Source organism: Hylaeus volcanicus, chromosome 6 (genome assembly GCF_026283585.1).
Source record: "Hylaeus volcanicus isolate JK05 chromosome 6, UHH_iyHylVolc1.0_haploid, whole genome shotgun sequence".
In the NCBI taxonomy this organism is placed as follows: Eukaryota; Metazoa; Arthropoda; class Insecta; order Hymenoptera; family Colletidae; genus Hylaeus; species Hylaeus volcanicus.
Window position 1 is genome coordinate 12,637,289 of NC_071981.1, and position 16,803 is coordinate 12,654,091.

The 16,803-nt window shown below is 39.5% G+C and overlaps 1 long non-coding RNA gene across 1 annotated transcript; it reads right to left on the reverse strand.

The window, feature by feature from the left end:
- Positions 1-395: 395 nt before the first annotated feature.
- LOC128879110 (uncharacterized) lies at positions 396-6,374 on the reverse strand. The gene is made up of 3 exons (XR_008457568.1): positions 6,257-6,374; positions 2,002-2,070; positions 396-1,534 (listed from the first exon to the last, which is right to left on the reverse strand). It is a non-coding gene; the product is annotated as an uncharacterized LOC128879110 (long non-coding RNA).
- Positions 6,375-16,803: the final 10,429 nt, after the last annotated feature.

Genomic DNA, 16,803 nt, shown 5'->3' on the forward strand with positions numbered 1-16,803 from the left:
GAAATTTTTAATACGGCAATCGACGTTCTTCGTTTTACCCGGAACAGCATCTTCCACATGTAAGAAACCGAATTAAAGCCGTTCATTTTCAGGAGCCGACCGTTTTTATCTGAGGCTAAGGCGGGTGGAAAGTCACTCTCTAATGAAAATTAAAATTTTCATATCTTTCATTATGCAGGGTATTCGGGAACAGGTGTCAGACACTTTGAAAGGTGATTCTGCTCGCTAAATTAAGATGAAATTAAGAATGACAAAATTACACTCGAGTCTTATTTTATTTTTCGACTCATGGAAAATTGGGAAATGGTTTGATAAGGTATTTAAATTATTCATTAGTAAAAGAAATGAATGTTCAAGATCCTGAATATTTAATGAATTTACAATATGTATAGAAATATTTTTTTTAAACGTTTTTCAAACGAATGTCATTTCTTTTTGTGATACAAATCAGTTCGCTTTATTAAATATATAATGAATTGCGGCTATAATTCCGTGACAATTTCATTATTAGACCGATACAATAATGCTTGATAAGATAACACAGCTACCGATAACTGAACTGCGCATTTTATACATTTATAGAGAATATATTAATCATATACAAAACGTATGCAGATTAATATAAGAATATTTATATTTTAGTTTACGGACGAGCTTATACTCTTCCTTTGCTTTGCATATATGTTACATGTTCGTAAATCTGCATCATAAATGCATAAAATCTATAATCTAGGAATAACAATTTAAATAACCTGAAACGAGAGTAAATCGAAAACTATCCATCATGGAGGGAGAAGGAACCAAATGTAAAAATCGAGCCAACCTTGTAATGTTTCTTTTCACATCTTACCTCTCTTTATAAGAGAAACTTTTACAATAAACTAATTCAACCTCCTTGTTTCTTTCAGATAAACGTTCACACCATCGAGCAAATTCGATAGACACGAGGATCGGTAGGAGCACTGGTAAGTAATTTTCCTAAAAAGTACGTGCATTATCAACGCGAGTTGTAAATCAATAATTTACAACTTTTAAACACGGGAATGGTTACTTCGTCCCTGTCTATAATACAGAATATCGTGCTTCACAACGGGAGCACGCGCTGCCACCGTGTGAAGTGTTCATTTCGCGTGATCGATATATCCATCAAGTGCACACATTCGGAGGAGTAGTGCTGACAAACGAGTCCGAAATTGTTGAAAATGGTTCCAAGCATGTGCTGGGCGATTGTTGTAGCTCATTCGTTTCGAAATCATTTTCGCGATATCGACATATCGCGCGTGGCTATCGCCCGTATGAGCCCGTATGCGAAAAAAGGGATTGGTCGCTCTTGTGAGATATCCCAAAAGCGACGCGCGTTTCAAAACATCAAAAGAAATTGAATCGCGTGATAGTATTAATAAAAATGCCTGGGAGACAGCCGGGACTTCTGTGATTCCGGTATTTCACCATTCGAAAGCTCTGTTATCAGAATGGAGTATGTCCTTTCGGAGTAATCAATGCCAATTCGACCCCTTTCATCGAGTTCATCCGGCTAAAAAAATAAAATGGGAAAGAGGTTCAAAAATGTGTATGGAAAATATATGTTAGGAAATTAAACCATTAACTTATTCACGTAAGGTGTTTTTTCTTTAATGTTTATGCAGGAGCACATGTTAAATTAAATATATATTTATGTACTATTGGATCAAAACAATCGAAAACGACCGAATTGATCAACTTCCTATTCGTTGATTAATAAAATTGGTATTATTCAACGAGATAAGAACGTTGTCATGTGTTTAACAAGATGGCTAATAAATAAGAAACGTCATTATCCAACTGTTCAGAATTCAATTAATGAAATAAATTGAGTGTCAGCTGACTGTACCTAGAGTAATCGACGAAATATTCGAAAAGGCTACATCCAACACCTAAAAAGACCACATGTGTCCTATAGGCTGCAGGTTCCCCATCTGTTATAAACTATCTATGTATATCTTTTACGACGGATATACGCACCGTGTCATTTTTACACCTGCGGTATCAATTTTGGCCATTCCAGAAATAACTGCCCACGGCAGAATGTAACTGAAAACATGATAAAAGTTTACAACTTCGACGGTTATACGTGCTCGATGTCTCCGTCCTGCATAGAATACAAAAAATGACAAATAGAATAATTTTTATTATAAACTAGGACATCAAAATCCCAAAGCACATAGGTACGTGTATCATATTTTGATTTGCAGTTTATATACATACAAAATCGTCTGAAAATTGATAAACATTTTACAAAGCTAATAAATATAAGGATATAAAGTTTGATGCAGTATCAGTTTAATGGAATACACGTAATAACAAGAATCAGATTTTTCTGAAGGATAGTTGCAAAGCTGAAGTGTCTTTAAAAATTTCAATATGTTTCAATATCATGTCTAATTGACATGAATTCTCGATGCCTGTGAGAAGAGTAAAAGCTAGGCCACCGTGTATCGTGATACCGAATTCTGGAATCTGGGAGCACAATAAAATATCGGCAGCTACGTCAGTACTGTTTCTGTAGGGTTCATCCATAGCGGCCAGACGCATAAACCATAAAGACACGTGCTACCTATGAAACTTCCTGGAAAATGTACGACCCTGTAGAATCCACGAGGGAGAAAGTGAGCCACGTTTTCTTTCGAAGAAACCTGAGGGGTGCGCGAGATTCTATCGGTTCCTTCCACCTACCATGTACCTACATCCGTTGGATCCGGATATGGGAGGGAGACTGTGACATGGAAACGATATTGGGGGGCATATGGTAATGGCGCAATTCGATTGAAAAACGACACGAGTTCTTCTGTAACGTTGGCCATTTTTTTCTTCTTGCCGGATAATCGATGACGCAGGTGCAAATACGAAAGGAAACAGGCAAGGAAAGCACTGTGCCCCTTCCTTCGCCCAATTGATTGGCACACTTGTCGTCTCGTATTAACCATAAGATGAAGCTACATCGTATTTCCCCCGATAATAAATAATTAGACGGTCGTCTCTTATATTAACTTTCTTGTTTTCTAGGATTTAATTACTATACTGTGTCGTAAGTCCATTTTTCTAAATATTGAAGTATTTAAGGGTTCAAGTTGTAATATTAAAAATATTAATGATTATTAGTACTCTCGCTTTATATTTTTGCAGTGACAAATTTTTAAGAAGAATTGCTTGAAAATAAATTGAAACTTTCTAGCCATAAATTATTAAATAATTCTACCACAACTGGATATTTTTGCTATTTAATGTAATATAAAGTCTTAAATTGGAGCTTTAACATTATTTTGGTACACTTCATCCCCTCACAAAATATCGAACCATTCTGTTTTTAAACAAAACACCCTGTGAACTGAATGTAAAATATTAAGGTCGATTCAGACTATACGTCACGGACCGTCACGTTCCGGCAACGACACGTACCGGCACCGACGCGGCAAAACATTAAAACACGCGTTTTAATGGAACTCAGACACCGACCTGAACGTTCCGTCAACGGGAATAGTGTGAATAGTTCCATTAAAACGCGTGTTTCAATGTTTTGCCGCGTCGGTGCCGCTACGTGTCCTACGTTACCGGAACGTGACGGTCCGTGTCGTTATAGTTTGAATCGACCTTTAGTCGAGCATCTGACATTAGTGAGTGATGTTTCATGTGTTTTGAAATACCTCCCATTTCAGTTTTTCAGTCCGTGATGTTTGCAACTTCAATTATAAGTTCGCTGATCCAGTGCTTTCGTTCAACTCTGGAAGTTAAATAGTTTCCCCTTAATCATTTGTACTGCCATCACGCGCTGCTCGTCGCGGGAGTCCACGGTGTTAGCAAAAAGCAATCCGAATCTCGTATGATATCGTTAGTGCACCGTAGATAAGATAGGATGCTTCGTTGGAATGAATTGCTTGTCGTTTCTTATCGTGAGCAGACATAACTTGGCTAGAGTTCCCTCCATCGCATTATTCCGGTTATAGTAGTTCAGCTGTCTAAAATCTCCAACTCTCGTGTCGCGCGGTATTCGGTTGTTAAGCAATTAATCCCGTTCCTAAACTAGCCAATTATATTACATCTCGCTATCGGACTGAATACACTTGAATCCTGATGAACTCCAGTGTCTTAACCTTCGATCATCTTGAGACCGTTTACTTTACGTTACTTATAGAGGAAGACAGTTAATTAGTTTGTCCTGTGCAAAATTTCTATCGTTTCCTTTCATTTTTCTTAATTTAGCGATTTTGTTTACTACATGGAGACAAGAAATGCAATGTACGGAAAAGAAGTGGAAAATATTAAAAGAGATGGAAGGGCAAGTATTAAGAAACAAGTCTGCTTTACAAACCAACTGAACTGTAATAATATGATTACACTTCTTATAGTTTCCTAGTTAGTCTTGACCAACTCCTCGTAGAGAAAAGAATTCAGCTTATTCATGACATTTTCGAAATAAAATCAAAAGGATTTCAAATCAAATAAATAAAATAATAAATAAATAAAATCAAAAATAAATAAATAAAATCAAAAGAATTTGTCAAAAATGCGTTTCCTTGAAGTTTTTTATTCGAATGGAACCAAAAAGGAAAAAAATATTAACAAAATTAATATTCTATTATAGTTCCACTTAAAAAAATCTGTTTTTTTTTTCTCTCAAGGAAAACTCATTTTCCGCAAACACAACGTACATCATGTTCCGTCGTTTGTGTATCACGTTGTATGTGGGAAGTACACATTGAACCGTAAGATACTCCGCTGATATCGATGTATCGTTCTTAAATCCAAACGTCGCCGTTGGTACAGCTTTAGAAATGGAACGGAGATAGGTACGGGACTTAAGATGAACAGCTTTATATCAAATGATATCAACGACATCCTGGATGACTGGACCGGACCATATATTCGTTTTTACTTCGTGATCCCGTTTCAGCTTGTATTGATATCGGTTTCTATACTTTCTATGAAGCTAGACAGTTAATGCGCTTTCGATACTTTCGTTACCAGGCCGTGCTATCGAGCCCTACTCCCTTTCCCAGTAAAAACTTAGAAATGCTCCAATAGAAATACAATTCCAATGCTTCGATACATGTTGAAAATGATTATCCGGAGAGCAATTATTATTTATCGTTACCTCTGTTCTTTAAGGTTTAATAGAAAGAGTTTAAGACTAAATAGAAGGTGGAAACATTCGCGAGTGCGATTGTAATCTGACATAGACGCATGAGCCGATTCTCCGCAGCGTAAACCGAAAATAACGCTTTCTAATAATAGGTGGTTCCTTGGCCGTACGAATAGTAAGTGATAGTTCTACAGTAACTTTTGATAATTCATCGAGACTACTATACTGTGTTGCAGCATAATTACAATGAACGTTTGCAGTCTATCGATATCCTTCGTCCTAAAACTTTCAATTCATTTTCTGATTAACCATTTACTTCCATGTTCCTCAAATATTTACTCGAATGATAAAAATAAAGAAATTTGTTAACGAGAATAAATCAGGAAAATGTTATGAAATAACGTAAATTTCCCGAGACTATAAGAAAAAACAATTATCAACGTTGTTTTCCATTGTCGTGATTTATTCCAATAAAAAAAAATTTTCTTTGCGATTAGTTCAGTTTAACTGTTTACTGTATCCTCGTACGTCAATAACCATTTACGAAGTCTCGCATGCAACGATCTTTCAGCTTCTAACAATTGCACAAAAATTTACTTGTCAGTCGTTTCGCGGTGAATTTCCACGCAACACGGAGAGAAGAAATTCCCAGCGGTTTGCACGTCTTGGATCCTAAATTACGTATCTGGCAAGGAATCAAGGAAAGCTCTCGTAGTCGTGTCACATTATTTTCCGCGTCCAACGAAGTACAACGACACGAAACGAATAGTCACGGAAGTTTCTCTAGCCGGTAAATGCGCCGATATTGCTTTGACATAAGTGATTTCCAATAGCGACACATGCGATGCAATAGAGGTATAACGATCTGAAGCCGTGGGAACTAGTCAGTGGCAGGATAAAAATGAACTCTTTCGATATATATAGCTGCCACGTCCTCTACAATCGTGGCATGCAAAGGTACCGCTCACAACAAGAAAAAAATTGTCTGTCGAGTTATGGTGAACATGTTTGTTCACATCATATTCATGAAAGTATTGATAAAATTGAACACTCTAATCTTATGCACTTGGGTATCTCCACTGAGGAGACACCGTGAGTCTAGCAAAAAACATTGTAAGTAATTATAAAGGATAAACTTACCCAGCCCCGAATTTGTCAAGAATGCGTTTCCTTGAAGTTTTCTATTCGAATGGAACCAAAAAGGAAAAAAATGTTATTAATAGGGTGATTCAGGTGACACCGTGTTTACTATTTATCGTGGTCTTGTTAGATTATTTATGCGAGTGGATAAAGTGATGAGAAAAAGAGTAATACATCGAATAAGTTGTTGTCAGTCTGAAAGAGCTTGAGGTACTACTGAGTATCTATCGGTGTGGTCCAGAGTATGTCGTTCGAGCGTCGTATGATGTTTACTCGGCCGCAGCGATACCTGTGCACACGCGTACGTATAATGGGAACGATACGTTTCCTCGACACGTAACACGAGAACCGTGCTCCGTTACATTATTTATCACTTCGCGGTCATTTGTACTGGTTCCGAATATCCCCCCGTCCGCGCTTTCTCCGTTAGCAACGCTTCATCGAGCCGATTTAAACTTCATTCAAATACCGCGACGTAAACCGAATAAACGCTCTGCCTTCTGTACACCGCAGACAAACTAATAACCCGGCGAACGTTTTCGTTCATACTTGGAACGTAAGTGCGGCAATTGATACGATTAGAATTTTTGCAGAAACAAAGTTCACGGGGACCTCGTCACAGTACCCATTTCCATTTTGACCTGAAAACGGTGTTAAGGGTGGAAACACCCTTTCGAAATAATGTTTCTAATGTCTCTGAAACCGTAAGAAATATTGCAACAATTTTAATTATGAAAAAATGTCTGTCTTCGTCAATTGAGAGCAGAGTTAAATAAAATTCTACTTTCCATTTTTGCTTATTCTATATTACATATATATATGGGTAGTTCGTAAAGTAAATTCGTGTTTTGTTCACCGGTGAATTTATTTTTCTAATTCCGTCAAATGATGGCCAACGCGAAGTATGAGATAGTTTCACGACGTAATCGTCACTGTTAATTTTAACTAAGTAATACCCCGAACCAGATGTCTATGTTTATCAAAATCGGCACATCTTGTTGACTATTCATCGGAGTATTCATAGTCAACAAGCTCCAGAGACAACAAGAAGTTATCAAGCTTTGTTTACGAACAAGTTGACAGAATCGGTTATACTAGCTGAGTTTGTCATCTAGAATTGCTGGAGCACAAAACCGGTTATAACTCGGGTACGTAGTCAAATAGGATATTCGTTGATGTGTACTTTTCATTGTTTCTGTGTTCTCTGTCCACTACTGAAGTTGATACCACGTATTATTGAATATCCAGTATATCGAATCCAATGCACTCAACTGTAAAGTCATTTTTATCGAAATGACATTTTTAAAGCTGCTTGGTAAAATACCTTAAACAGCCAAGGGTTGACTTGAAATTTGATGTATGTAAAATAACTACAACTGAATCATCCGAATTGGTATAATCTCGATATCTGTAAAAATTTCATCTGTGCCGTTCGAAGAAGGAACAAAATATAGCGTGTAATCGAATTTTGCCTTTAAGATGTTGCAATTTCTTCGACTCTTAATTTTTCCTGCTTTCATTAATTCAATCGACAGCAAAATTTATGCAAAACAAGAATCTATTCAGTTTACTTATTTAGGATAATTGTAGAACGAGAATGTCCTTGCCATAAATGAGAATGAGTTCGTTTGTTCACACCTTATGCAACCATTTGTTACGTAATAAAAATCAAGCATTTATAAAATGTTTACCAAAAGGGGCATGTAGTTAATATCGGTTCATGTAGTTAATAATTAATGGTTTTCCTTTAAAAGTAACTGGATAGATGACATATGCGTCCACACCAACAGAACCATCACGATACGAAAGAAACAGACATCATCTTCTGTTTCACTTCAGAGCATCGGTCGACTCCTACTCGCCATTCCCCACCCACTGCAAAAACACCGAGGCCCACGAGCTCATCCAAAAGTACGAAACATGAGAATCGAGGAAAAAGGTCAGGAATAAGGTGGCCGTTACGTTCTCATCCTGTGCATCGTTCGCCAGTCTGTTCCGGGAATCTATCGGGAGACCGTCCCTCCCTATTACCCTTCCGCCCTTCTTTCCTATACTTCCAACAGGCCGCTATCGATTTCAGCCGGTATACAAATCCACCTTCGGGTAACATTAGTCACTGACGCTTTCACTGGCACACAGCGCGGCTCCGAGGTAGCGGACCTTAGATATCGTAGATACTAGACGCCAGTAGAAGATGGGGTTGTAGGTGGTAGCTAGGACAGCCACGGTCGCCTGTATTGGACCTCGAATATGTGCCGTTTGCACGTGTGTGGGAGTTTTTGTCGGCCCTCTTTTTCTCGTCCAGGAAGTCACCGTGAGTTCTGGCTCCTTCTAGACGCTGCCTTCCGGGAGGCTTTACGTATACGTATGCACTTACGTTGGGTATAGGCCGTCTCTCTTCCACCTCGGTGACAGTTACAAACGACGCGTTATCTATAAGGATTGTACGTCGAGAGGGGGCGAAAATGGCGAGCACCTGCTCGCTCTATGTATTTACGTCGTCCCGTGCTAACTCCCTAGTCGTTTCTACGATCCTCCGCACCCCCGTCGCTTCGCCCACTGTGCGTCTTCGGCTACTCTATAAACTCGTGTCAATGGGAACGCAATCACCTCCAACCCTTTTTCAAACAGCCACCCCTCTGCTGTTGGGGCCCCACGTAGGGCGGTGCCGAGAGACCGGAACGAGTCCTGTATACAAATCGGAGAGCCGTCTCTGTGTCGAGATTAAGTCGAAACGTCGTGCCAGCCAGGGGGTCGCGAGCAAATTTTCTAAGACTCCTCGCAAATCGACCTCCCTCGGTGTGCTGCTCCGTTTGCAGATCTTTGAAGGTCGCCGGGAAATCTATTTCCGGAAATCTATTTCGGGAAATTCGTGTTTCGCAGCGAAACTATCGATGGGGTGTTAGAAAAAAAAATGTTCGACTCGCGTGACGGTTCTTTTAAACGAGTTAGGATAAATTGTAACAGCGGAATCTTCGTTTGGTTCGCCTTAGGGTTCCTTGGTCTATTGGTTAAGCACATCCCTGCCCTCCATTCGAGGATTTATGGGAGTGAGATCGTATGCATTATTGTGACGATCGAGCACTCGAACTTGTGGCTTTGGTACCAGTGAGTAGACGGGCTTTCCCGTGCGATGATAATTCTCACCCTTACAAGGATAACCCTTTATGTATTGTTCCTTTCGAACGATTTTGATGAAACTTGGTATACAAGGGTTCTTGGGCTCGCTGATTCCAAATCTGAAATTAGAATGTGTACATTCAAAATGGCAAATACAATATGGCGGACCAAACTGCAAAAAATTATTCAATTTTTATGAAACTTAGTATGCAGAGCTTATTCTGCATTCAAAATACGAAAAGTGATCCGACGCACCGTTATCTGATATCTTGCTTTCATCGCTTTTCACGAGTGTTAATTAATATTTATGAGAGCTTTTCCTGTTTAAAATACTAATGTAACCTTTGTTCATAAAATAGTGCTTGAATTTCCGTACTTCGTGTACGTTTCGAAATTATGATTACTCGAAATCAACTCTTCTCAATTCTTCGTCGAATGCCCTTTCTACTCCATCTGCTTTTTAAATAACTTTTCCATCATATTGACGATACAAAATTGCCAATTTACGATTCCTTAAAACTTCAATGAAAGAATGTCTCATCTTCTAAACGGTATAACATGTATATCATTGTTGACATTTTATACATTCGTGCATTCGTACACGTTCCCACAGATTTCTCCATATTTCCATTTGCCATAATCCGCAGTCTACTTATCGATAACTTATGTGTCGACGGTACCACAAGCTCGAGTATCGGATGTCGACTGAAAACTCGTAGCTGGCAACGCGTCGCAAAAGTTTCCGTTGTAATTATCGTCTCAGAATCAACAGATCCCCCCGCTCGTGGTAATGATCGCAAGCAAACAATACCAAAAGTGTTCTCCTAAATGCGGCAACAACAAGAGGAGGCGAGAAAGCGAAGCAGGAAGCCAGGCCGACGCGAATTCTCGGCGTTAGTGTACTTGAGTAAATATAAGCGTGACGTGAATCTTGGCAGCGCCCGACGACGGTTTTCTCCACCCACACTTCATCTATTACTCGACCGAAACAGGTGTGCGTAGCAGCGCCGGGCGAGCCAACTGTGGAATCTCGCCTCTTTTTCGTCTTTTCGTCGTCGCGCGTCTCTATACGGCCGGAGCACCGCCCTTGTGCAATTCCGTCAGATCGAATCCGACGTCTCCTCCTCGCGGCGGGTTTAATTTGCCGCCAACAACGTGCCTACCACCGACGCACAGCCTCGCCAGCCTGTAGGTGGTCGGTTGACGAATATGAAATCGTGGACAGAGCTCGCCGATGGGTAACTCCGTGGGGAAATCGGTTGGAACTGATGAGACCATATTTTTTCGTCTTTCGGTCTATTCTTCCCCAAGAACGGGGTTTCCCTTGAAGTCAGGCCTCCAATTCGCCGTCGACTATGGGACGCGTGAACTGACGAATGCCCGGGGAGGAGTCGCCTCGGGTGATTCGGAGAAAAAAATAGCACCTGCAGGCGTCGAGAAAAGTGGAATATACGCGGGTGTCTAGCGAGACGAACAATCGGGGGATGGTCGAATTGATATAAAGAAATTCGCTGCGATACGGGTGTGGAAGGCATGAGGCACTGTTGCTTCGCAGGATACGAGAAAAAATGTTTCGAGTGTGTAACAGAACGTCCTTTACCGAACTCTTGCTGGCGAGGTCATAAACTGTCGTTGTTTCTTCGATATTAGTTTACTAGACATAGCGAGTCGTGGGAATTTTTTAGTCTTGGCTTTCGTGTAACATATAGCAGCCACAGCAATGTGTCAACTTCAATCGACACCATCCCTCTCCAATATCCTGCACCTCGCTCCACGATACATCCTTACGAAACTCGCGAAAAAAATTGCGAAACTACATTTTAATTCAGAAAAGCAGAATAAATGCCCTTATTTTTACGCTTTAGAACTGAAATAATCACATGTAAGCTATTTTCCTGTAATAATTACTGCACTGCCGGTACAAATAATACTTCAATTTACGGTTTACACAGTTCGGCGCCCAATCAGTTAATTAACAACTTTAATTAGATAAATTATTGACAGATACGGCGGAATCAATTACGGGAGATCAATCAATTTCCTGTAATTTCCAGGATGGAATGAAAATTAGCGACGCGTATCGACGCATACGATACCGAAGTTTCTTAATTAGCCCGATCAGATTGGATTGTTCTGATCAAATTTCAGGCTGATTTAACGGATCCTTGGCGCGGAAATAACAGTCCGTTCTTATTTACGGTTAATTCGTTTTAAGAGATATTCGCGAACCGAACGTCGGTCGGTCTACGCCAGGTTCCACTGGCGTAGCCGCGGTCTCGTGAAGTCGAAAGGAAAGATAGCTTCCACGCTGAACGAAACTTTCACTATTAAATACTAATTCGGCCTCGCAATCTCTTGGGTATTGCTCCGTTACCGTTCGAAAATGGAAGACGTGGAAGTTCGTTCGCGGTTTCGCTATTCCGCCCTACGTATTTCTGTCTCTATATACTCCGGGGATCTCATTGATCTTAGATACGTGTACAGACATCGGTAATTACTCGTACATTGTTACCAATTTGCTGACAGATCAATAGGGTAGCTAGTGGCCTCGCCAATTTCGCCCAGACTCCCATCGACGATCGCTCTAAACTCTCAGATCAAATAATTATTTATATCATCCGATCGTTTCTATATTTTTCCTGTCAATTTTGTATACAGGGTGTGATCGATACAAGCGGACATTATTGCATTTGTGAGTAGAATTTTTGCCTCTTGGGACTGACCTATTAGCTGTCCGAGAAACGGGAAGGAAATCAATCTTAATCGATCAAATACCACTCTTGGTCGGACGGTTCGTGCCAACTTCGACCTCAACCCCGCACAAGAAAGGTTGATTTCTGGAAAGAAGTAACTACCTCGGATAATTGACAAGGTGGGGGCTTAATACGGTTCCAGATAAGGGGAAAACAATATATGTATGTTGATTATTATTTCTTCGTTGAGTGGTCATTTCGTGGGGAACGTAAAAGTGGAGAAGTGTAACAGCACTCGTTTCTGGAATGGAAGGGAACAAATACACGCAATAAAAAGAGAAAATAAACAGGAAAACTAAGATTGTAACCTAAGAGTAAAGGACTTTCGATACTTATCGGCGATTGCTTTACTTTCCAGGCATTTGAAGAATATAGTCCAATCATACAATTATCGCTACAATAAATTCCATGCTACATTAATTACACTAAACATACCGATCGTGGTGGTGACTGGTCACAAATGACTAGTGTTAGAAACACATTTTCCTATTAAATGCAAAAATACTTTACGGAACTGAATTGAATTATGCGTGAAATAATTGCATACAGGAAGTATACAGGGTGTCCCAGCCTAAGTGATACGGAGCTCTAACTCCAAAACTATCGGCCGATTGGAAAATTTCAAATATGGAAATTGCACGATAAAATAGGGCTCATGTTTCAGCGCGAAGGAATTTTTGTTAACTTTGTTATTTAACGTGATCTGATGGTCAAGTTTCGTTTTTCAAATGGAACTATATATATATTTTTTTTTATACCATGCGATAGTACTATTGCGCCGGGGTGTTGAAGCACGAGAATTCATTTTAATTAAATATAAAGTTTATTAACAAACTATAACTTTTAAACAATATAACGATAATATAACGATAATCTTGAAGACTTGTAACGAAACGTCTTCTCTCTTCGAGTTGTCGAATCGCTCTCTTCTATTTTAAAAGTTTGCCGGTTCCTGGCAACCGGAAGCGCGGGAACTCGTTTCCGCAACTTCACATCGTCGCAACATCTTCACACCGTCGCGGCGATGTAACTCGGAACTGTGGTGCGGCATCTTCATACCGTCGCAACAGTACTTTTCAAGAGGAATTTATTAATCTTTAATGTATTTACCCGATTCTTATTAGTTTTCAAGCTATAACGCTTCAAAGTTTGCTAATTTTCAAGGAAAAATCTCAGTTCGGCCCCGGGCGGTCCCATTGATGCAGTAAGCACCATGCGGTTCTTGAAATCGATACGGAGGGTCTCGCTTGGGATTCTAGGCCAAAGAAAGGGAAATGGGAAGAATCCCAATATTCTGGGTCTTTTCTAGGTCTATTACATACGGTAATGATAAAAAAAAGTTTGATCGTTGCATTAGCATTGTCTCATCGTGATATCCGATCCCGGATCATGTTACTGTCCATTCATCGTAGAGAAACTTGTGCATTTATGGAGACTGTTGAATTATATAGTATACTAAAATTTGAAACACGAACATCAGTTTAATGTTAATATGACGCAATTCGAGTTGGCACATTTTAGAACGAGACGTCTCAGAGTGCATAGGTTCGAAAATATGACCAACTCGTGTGCGACAACGATGAAAGGATTTCCACGTGGGGAAGGGTAGGTTGGTCGCGGAGTAATCCCGTCGTGATTACGAAAGACGGGGACACTCTGCATATGGTGTCGTGCCGTCAAAGCGACTTGTCGCACACAAGACTGTTGCGAACGAGAGTCGCCCAACGTCGTATCGGGGTTTCGTATAACACGCCGATAAATATCGATCCCTGGTCGCTCCGCGTGCTACACAGAGGGATTATTTGGCTGGGAAAAGTGGGGGCAGCGACAAGGGGGTTATTTGGGGAAATACGAGTTGTGCCGTGCAACCCTTTTACCGGGGGCAAGGCGCCTTGATGAGAATTGGTCACGGTATACTTGGATCGATATTTCGATTGCAATAAAAATTAGTCCGGTTAGGAGGTATTGCAGCGACCATTAAATGCTCGGAAATTGAGAATTCCTGGCATTGGAACACGACCGAGAATTTTTCAAACCCCTCCGAACGAGACTTCCATCTCACACAAATGATTTTTACCGTCAAAAAATTCGCTGTTTAGACTAACGAAGTCTAAACGGCATCCTCGAATGGTTTTGGAACTATTGTACGAGTCATTCGTTACGAAAGTGGTACGCATCTATTTTATCTATTTTTTTTTTTTTTTAACGTCGTTTACAGTTTTGTATTAATCGCCCCGGTGATGTAAACGGTTATAACTTAGACAATTAAATATTTTTTTTAAATGTAATTTTGTCGAAATATTTTTAAGACTTAACAACTTTTGAACGACTTAGTAAAGCGACTAGAAATTATTTGTGGAATCTTGGCAAATTTGTTAAAATAATATAGAATTTTTTAAATAACTATTTTAATACATCTCCCAAACATCTTCGATCAAGTGAATTTCCAATTATTTTCCTCGGAAAATAAATGTCTGCCAAGCCACGTTCTTCTGAAACGTCGAAGAAGCGTATCATCGAAATAAAAACAAAGGAACGTTGATTGATCATAGAGAGCTTCAATCGGTGTCTTCGTTACGGGAGAGAAGTCGTACAAAGGTAAGATGGTTTAGCGGAGAGATGATTTTGTAGAGGCAGAGTCAGTCCGACTGGGACAATCGTCGGAACCAGTGATTGAGAGAGGTCGGAGGAAGACGATAAAGCACGTCTTTCCGTTAGTATCCCAGCGGACAAATATTATTTTCCATCGTGGATGCACTCGGCTGGGTGCACAAGGAGAGGCTTAAGCGACTACGGTATACGTTTTCCTCGACGATGCGATCCTCCACGGTTCACTTAATTTCTCATCTCTCTTCGTGGCGACACCAATGACGTTACATTATTCTCTCCCGATATGCCTTCGAGATGCGGAACAGATTTGCTTTTCCCTGGCGACCTTCCTGTACATTGTCTGTAAAAATGTCGCTGCTCGATTCGCGCAGAAACTGACTCACGGTTTGTATCTTTTTCATCTTTCTACTTGAAGTAATACCGGGCTTCCGTGACGTTAGAAATATTGCATATTCGCGAATACGTGGATTGCGCCCGTTTTCTATTCTTCCCTCTGGCTCGGAAACGTTATTCGAGTACGGTGTTCAACTTGTACCGTTAAATAAAAAGTGATGCCTCGTGACTGTCGTAATTAGCACGGGAAGTTTATTAGTGGATCGATCAGAGATGGAGAAATTTTTGACGCTGGAAGAAAGTATATCGTTTCTCGAATTCCTCGCGATAAAAATGTACACATCGTAGGGAATCGATGGGATCGTTATAAATAAATACTTTCCTAAATATAAATCCTCCCTAAAAAGAATACGTGTATAGGCGTGTATAGAATCTTATTGTCTTGTTGTAAGACCAATTCCTCGTGCCAATATGAATTAAGCAGTTTATTTTCAAACGCGCGATTAGCTGATTGAAATATAAATAAAAAGCTTCAAGTACTTACAACCAGACCGCGAAGCTGCAGATTTTAAAATAGTGCGTGACCTTTCGGTTCCTTTCTGCGCAAATTTTTGATACATTCTCGTTGACTTACTGCACGTCAACGTCACATAAACTAGTATATTAGTTCTAGCTTGAACATTATTACACAAAATCTCAAACAGATCATTCCGAGTCAAACAATGAACTTTTTTAAGTACCTTGTATAACTGGTGCCGTATACAATTATAGACAGTACTTCAACTTGTTTGCAAAAGCAGTTCATGAATTTTAGGTTTAATCGTTGAAATCTGTACCACTTAATCCACTTCTACTAACTAGTGGAGCAGTGGAGTACGAAATGGTATTATCAGAGTACGAAATGTTCACTACAAGTTAATTCGCGATTAAATTTCCATATTTAATTTTCATCGTGACCTGGCAAATTGGGCAAGCGCGTGTCTCACACGAGCACACATAATATTGTATGCACTGGTCGTCAGTGGTTCATTTACATTAACAGCGGAAGTGGACGATTTAATTGGTTAACTCTTGTACCTGGGAAGAACTTATACTATATATGCTAACATAGATTAACGAATGAAAAATAATAATTGCAATGCTTCACTTTTAAATCACAATGCGAGCACGTATATTTGTTTCCCATTCGATAAAAGAATAATTTATACAAAAGCTAAAGTACTCTGATAATGAGAAACTGGGCCAGAGTGACATGAAAAATTCAAGTTTTAAAGGTTTCACCTGAATTTCGGAAACAACTTTAATATTTACATTGAGAAATATATCGTTATGTAGTCTTATTTATCAGTTGCTTGATAATAATATTTCTCGTTAAACCTAAAAAAACTGATCAAAAATGTATAATATCTCTTGGTAATGTATTAAATAATTTGTTTGATCTCCGGAACTGTGAACGCAGTTACGTAAGTTTCAAGAATATATGTATTATTATTCGGCGTACTGATCGACATCAAGGTCCTCTTCAGGCCGTTAGAGCACAGCGATACCCATTTAAGAAAAATAACTATTAATTATGAATTAATGTGTAAGGTGTCAGGGAAAGGAGGCAGGCGTGAGATAGGACTCAAACAAATTGCGCATAAGATTAACGTATATTATTATTTAGACTAAAGTATTTGGCACACGACATATAAACACATGAAACGTAAAGAATACATAAAAGTCGAAACT